This window comes from Nycticebus coucang, chromosome 14 (genome assembly GCF_027406575.1).
Source record: "Nycticebus coucang isolate mNycCou1 chromosome 14, mNycCou1.pri, whole genome shotgun sequence".
In the NCBI taxonomy this organism is placed as follows: Eukaryota; Metazoa; Chordata; class Mammalia; order Primates; family Lorisidae; genus Nycticebus; species Nycticebus coucang.
In genome coordinates this window covers 20581826-20587825 of record NC_069793.1, presented here as the reverse complement: position 1 = coordinate 20587825, position 6000 = coordinate 20581826, and the positions used below count along the sequence as shown (strand labels likewise).

General features: G+C 51.6%; 1 protein-coding gene across 1 annotated transcript in view; it reads left to right on the top strand.

Moving 5' to 3' along the window:
- Positions 1-420: 420 nt before the first annotated feature.
- Positions 421-6000, top strand: part of PRDM11 (PR/SET domain 11) — an 86877-nt gene continuing 81297 nt past the window's right edge. The window contains exon 1 of the mRNA XM_053561629.1: positions 421-552. The gene's annotated coding sequence lies outside the window, so the exon portion shown is untranslated. The remainder of the gene's footprint in view (positions 553-6000) is intronic.

The following is a 6000-nucleotide window of genomic DNA, read 5'->3' as shown; positions in this document are numbered from 1 at the left end:
TGACTTTGTAAAATTCTAGAACTTTGAATTCCGACCCCCCAAAAGTATCCCAGTTCGAAAGTTCTTTTAACCTTTTCTTTTTTCATTTATTTTTTTCTCGATTTCTCCGCGAGCTGGATTATAAAACTCTTCCTCTCCCTGCGGGTTTGAGGAGCTGGGCTCCCCCCTCCGGGCAGGGCGCGGGGCGGGGGCCGAAGGGGCCCCGCGAGTTTTCTCCGGGGCCGGGTTGGGACGCGGCTGCTGAGTCCCGGCTCCGGCCCCTGAATTGGGGGGTCCGCGTCTGCCCTAAACGCCGCTTTCTTCCGTTTTCCATGTCATTTCCTGTACTAATAAGATGGTGGTCAAAGCAGGGGAGGAGAGCAGCAGCGAGTCGCTGCCGTCGCCGCGCCGAGGCTGGCGCTGAAACTTTGCCTCGCCAGGGACCAGCGCGCCCGCAAGGCGGCCGCTCCCGCCGCGGGGGCCGCCAGCCGGGGCCGCGCCGCCTCCGCCGAGCCGCCTGCCGGGTGGCCCGCGCTGCCCGGGCCCCGCGGCTGCCGCAGCATTCCCAGGAAGGTGAGTCAGCCCCGGTAGCCAATGTGGCCATTGAAAATGGCTTCGGAAAGCGCTCGGCAGTTTGCCAGCGAGCGCGGGGGCCGCCGGCGCAGGGGCTGCGAGCGGCTGAGGGGGGCACGGGCGGCCGGGGCCGGCGCGGGCGGGGCAGGGGTCCCGGGCGGCGGGGGCGCGGGGCGGGGAGGGCCGCTCGCCCGAGCCCCGAGGTGGGTTAACCCTCGGCAGGTAGCTGCCGCCGCCGCTGCGGGATTCGGGGGCCGCCCTCCGCCTCCTTCCTCCCCGTTCGCTCGCCTTGTTACAATGTAGCCTTTTCTCTCCGCGTACGTTCCTCCCGCTGACGGACGTGGCCGCCGACCAATGGGAGCGGCGGCCCAGGCCGAGCGTTCGGAATGAGAACGCGGTGACACGGGCGGGGGCGGGGCGCGGAATGCCGGAGGGTTCGCGGCGGCCGCTGGCCTAGTTCTTGCGAGCACTCTAGGCTCTGCGCCGGCTACTGGCGCGGGCGGCTTGGTGACGGGGTGTCCTTCGGGATGCGATGGGGCCTCATCCAACGCGGTCCACGGTTTCCCGCTAAACGCGGCTAAGGCGGAGGGCGTTTCTTTAATACATTTTAAGTCTTAGGTGCGGTGTAGACTCTTCGGAAGTAGCCTTCATCCCACGCTAGCGGTTCCCAAGGTACTCTCATATGCAGAAACTGCAGAAACTTAGCGGCCAATGACCTTTTTGCGGTCAAGGCCAGCGTGCCCTAGGCAAGTCGCTGCAAGGAGGGTACTAACGACTTGGGCGATAGGTGAAGCTGGTGAAAAGTTGCTTGTGTCCTGAGTCAGTTTAAGAGATGGGGGTTTAGAACCCCTAGGCAGGGCTAGGATTTAGGAGAGACTGTTAGACCTCTAGTCTTTCTTAAGACGTTTGGTTCATGTGGAGAAAGGCCCTGCTATGTAATATAGAGTGCCTGAAAGGAAACACACCCAGTTCTTTGTGCGTGGGGACACGAGGCAATAATGAGAGATTTATTTTGATGCCTGGAAATCCTATAAACATTGGGGGTTTTGTTTGTGCTGAGGCAGAAGAATTTTCCATGGAGTATGATGCCTGTGGCACCCAAGCTTGCCTTTGCTAACATTGCCCCTAGGAGGAAGAAGGTGGTCACCTTCTTGTGATCATGATCAGGGGTGTGGGGTCCTTCCCTGGGGAGTGGTCTGTGTCCACAAATTCTCTGAAAGGTGGATGAGCAGAGGTCTGTTTGGCACATGTCTAAAAACCTTCCGTTCTGGGAATAGAGCCCAGGCCTCTTACTTTAGTCTGTTTAATGGAAAGTGTTTCTCTCATTAAATTCTGTATGACTTTGGACTTCTCAAAGGTTTTCCCAAAGACCTTTGTCCTCTCTCAACCTTATTTCTCCATCTCTAAAACCAGGCAAAAAAAGAAAAAAGGCCTGTCTGGCAAGATAGTTGTAAGATTGAATCAGATAGCCAAGGGGAAGTGCCTAGTTCATGGCATGGCATGCCATTTATAGTGTTGTTCTTTCCCTCTGGGATCATTGCGGGGTGTCCTGGGAATATCAGTATTACCCAGCAGGCTCCATCCTGGTCCATCTCTTCTTAAACTGTTAGGGTCCCCAAGGAGCAGCTGATAACAGAGACTGGTTCCCTTCCTTGGTGGCATTCTCAAAGATGAGGGACTCTCCTTACTTGTCTGAGGAGTTCTTGACCAGCCATCATAGCCATAACCTCTGCACGTATGTACTAATATGACCCGAGTTACAGTTCTGTTCTCTAGGCTGCTGGATTGATGCAGTTCATACACTTGTGCTCCTTGGGGTCAAGTAAGATTTCTGTCATCTGGATCTCTCCTCTCCTGGATTTACATAAAGTTTCCCTGGTCCTAGGTTTTTGGCAAGTATGAAGGAAGTAAAGAATACTGGCCTTTAGTCAGGACCCATTTCTGTTTGTTAAACTGCCTCTTTGGCCTGCCTGCCCTCTTAACTGTCTTGTAAACATGGCAAATACATGGGGTCCAAAGCCAGAATCCATAATCTTCTTCCCTTACCCAGGCTCTGATGTTGGCCGAGGGGACACCATCTTGCTAGACCTTAAGGCACAAACTTCCGTGTCTCTATTTCACCACAATCCACTCCATCTCCAAGGCCAGAGAACTTAAATGAATCCATCCACTTCAACTCATCTCCTGTTCCCAAGTACTGTAATGAAGCCACCACTGTCTTTCCCCAAGATAATAGCCATGCTTCCTAATGTCCACCTGCCACCTCCCCCACCATGCCTATGTCAGCATTGCAGTCAGAGCGATCCATTCCAAATAGGATCATGTCACAGTTCCCATTTCCTTCTCAAAATACCTAGAAGTCTTCCAAGTACAATTAGGCTAAAGAACCAAATTATTATGGTGACTTGAAGGCTTTTCAGTGATCTGTCCCCTGCCCTTGCCTGGATCCTATCGCCTACCCTCCCTCCCCTAGATGTCTCTGAACTCCATACCCCAGTCTCTCCTGGCCAGGCGAGTCCTTCCTCCTAGAATCCTGACACAGTTGTCATCTAATGAACGAAATAAAGTTAACAAAGGGCAAGATGGGGTGAGAGAGTGTCTGGTGGTTCTTAGTGCTTTCCTCTTACTATTTCCGGTTCTTCTAGGTACATGGTGAAATTGAATCGAGGTCCATTTTTGCTTGGTTGGGGCCATAGACTGGCTTGTGAGTTATGAACAGTACATGTACTTTTGGGCTAAAGTATTTTGGCGTAAGACCCTCCTGGGCCTACTGGTACCTGGTAGTAGGTGGGAGGGTGGCAGCTGCTGCTAGCCTGGGTCCCTGTGCCATAATTCTATGACTAGAACAACTTGATGACCCACACTGGTCATGTACCATGAGTGATAACTGAACCTTTGTTGTTTTAAACCATTGAGATTTGGGGGTGGTTATTACTGCAGCATAACTTAGCCTGTCCTAACTGATAAAGGGACCAGAGTAGTATTCCAGGGCAGAGAGACAAGTAGTACACATGTGGTCAGTGCACAGAGGGGAGGACTGTGACTTGGGAAACAGCTTGCATGACCTTTTGGACATGCATCCATCAATCCCTGCTTGAAAAACCTTCAGAAACTCCCACTGCTGTTAGGAGAAAGACAAAAATCCAGCCACCCACCAGCCGCTCCCATTTGCCATGTTCCTCCTAACATAGTGCTTTTATCATGCTGTTCCCTCTGCCCTGCTCTTGCACTCCACTCCTTGTCTGATGAGGCCTCCTCATCTTCCATCTTCCATCTTTACATCTCCTCTTCAGGAAAGCCCTCCACGATTAGTTTGAAGCCTCATTATAGCCTCTCCTGGCCCTCCTACCGGCACTCATATCCATAGCAATTTTCCATTTCTTGGTGTAATGATTTGGTTGCAGTTTTGCTCTTCCATGAGATCAGTGAGGGTTGGCTTGAGTGTGCTGCTGTTTCCAAATTCTGACCTGAGAGCCACTGAATAAGAACCTACTGCTGGGGCAGTGCCTGTGGCTCAGTGGGTAGGGCGCTGGCCCCATATACTGAGGGTGGTGGGTTCAAGCCCAGCCTCGGCCAAACTGCAACAAAAAAATAGCCGGGTATTGTGGCGGACACCTGTAGTCCCAGCTACTCGGGAGGCTGAGGCAAGAGAATCGCCTAAGCCCATGAGTTGGAGGTTGCTGTGAGCTGTGACGCCACGGCACTCTACCGAGGGCGATAAAGTGAGACTCTGCCTCTACAAAAAAAAAAAAAAAAGAACCTACTGCTGAATCCCTGGGCATTGGCTTTGTGCTGGGGGCTGAGGATGGGATGAATAAACACCCCTTCCCTGGGCTGTGGGCAGGTGGAACCCGCTGGAAGGGGATATCAGGCATGGCAGGTAAAATGACAGGCTTGTAGAGCACAAATAATAAGCTCCCCATTCTTATAGGTATCCAGGCCCCAGGAGGACCACGTGTCAGAGATGCATGAGAGGAAATTCCAGAAGGACAAAAGGATGACATTTAATGTTCCCTTAAGGTCTCTGCTGATCTTGAGAGTGTATGATTCAAAGGAGGGGCTACACCATAGGAGATCTGCAGAAGGAAGACAATCATCATAGCAGCTAACGTTTATCGAGTGGTTGTTGTAAACCAAGTATGGTGTTAAGCATGTCACATATCCTATGCTGAAAACAGCTGCACATGGTAGATATTATTTCTGTTTTACAGGTGGGGAGACTGAGGCTCCAGAAGATAAGGAAAGGGATTCAGGGTTAGTGGTGTGGCCAGGATTAGAACCCTGGTAGTCTGATGCTACTTCTTTAGGGCTGTCCTCTCGGGGTGAGGGCAGAGAACTGTAGTCACTCTGGGAAAAAGCCCCTTTAGAAATGTTACGTGGAGTTACAAAGCCCTCATGGGAGAACAAGCTTCCAGTGGAGTATCAGAGTCTGAGTAAGGGGCTTCCTGGCTCAGAGGTGCCTGGTGGCCTTCTAAAACTGTCTGATGCATACCTACCCCCTGCTGGAGTCTGAGAGTCCTTGGAGGCCTGGAGCCCCATGTTCTCAGAGTGGGGCCTAGGAGGGCCTTCCCAGCAGCTGACCAGGGGCTGTGCCAGAAACAAACCATGCAGAAAGAGAAAGAAAAAAGAAAAATGTGTTATTTTTAAAAAGCCTGTTTCCTATTGCAGATTTGTATCTGTTTTGAAGAGTCCACACTGCTGGAGGCGACCCAGGGCTACATCTCTGTAAGAGGGAGGCCTGGGGAGTAGTCTGAGTGTCATTCAGTCTCAGTCTTTCATTCATTCACCAGATGATACAGGTCACGTGTACCATCACTGTGTCATGCACTGTGCTGGGCTCATGGGGTGCAACGTGTGACCTAGTCATTGCCTTTCCAGCACTTACAGACCAAGGTTGGAGGTGGGCAGAAAACCAGGCAGTTATAGGTTACAGCAGAAGAGAGCAAGGATGATGCTACTGACTCTTAAGTCAAGGGAAGCTTCCCTGAAGAGGAGGCCTTTAGGCTGGGTTTTGAAGGATGTGTAGGAGCTGAAGAACACAATAAGGGAGAGGCCTTCCAGCATGGGGCATGGCTTGTCCAAAGGCACGAACACATGGAAGGGCTTGTGAGGCTTCATTTGGCTGGAGAATGGAGGTAAGGGAGGGCATGGAGAGAGATGAGACTGGAAAGAGAATGATGATAATAATAATAGCCCCTAGTCCTGATTCTGCCACAGGACCTTTGCACTGGTTGCTCCCTCTCCCCAGAACACACCTAGAACACTCTTACCCTAGTTATCTCCATGGTAGGCTCCTTCACCTCCACTGGGGCTTTTGCTCAAATATCACCTTCTCATGGTCACTTTTCTGTTTAAAACTGCAACCCACCCCAACTCTCCCTCTCTCTACTTGCTTTTTTCTTTTTAACACATAACATGACCTATATTTTACTTATTTATTTTGTTTTT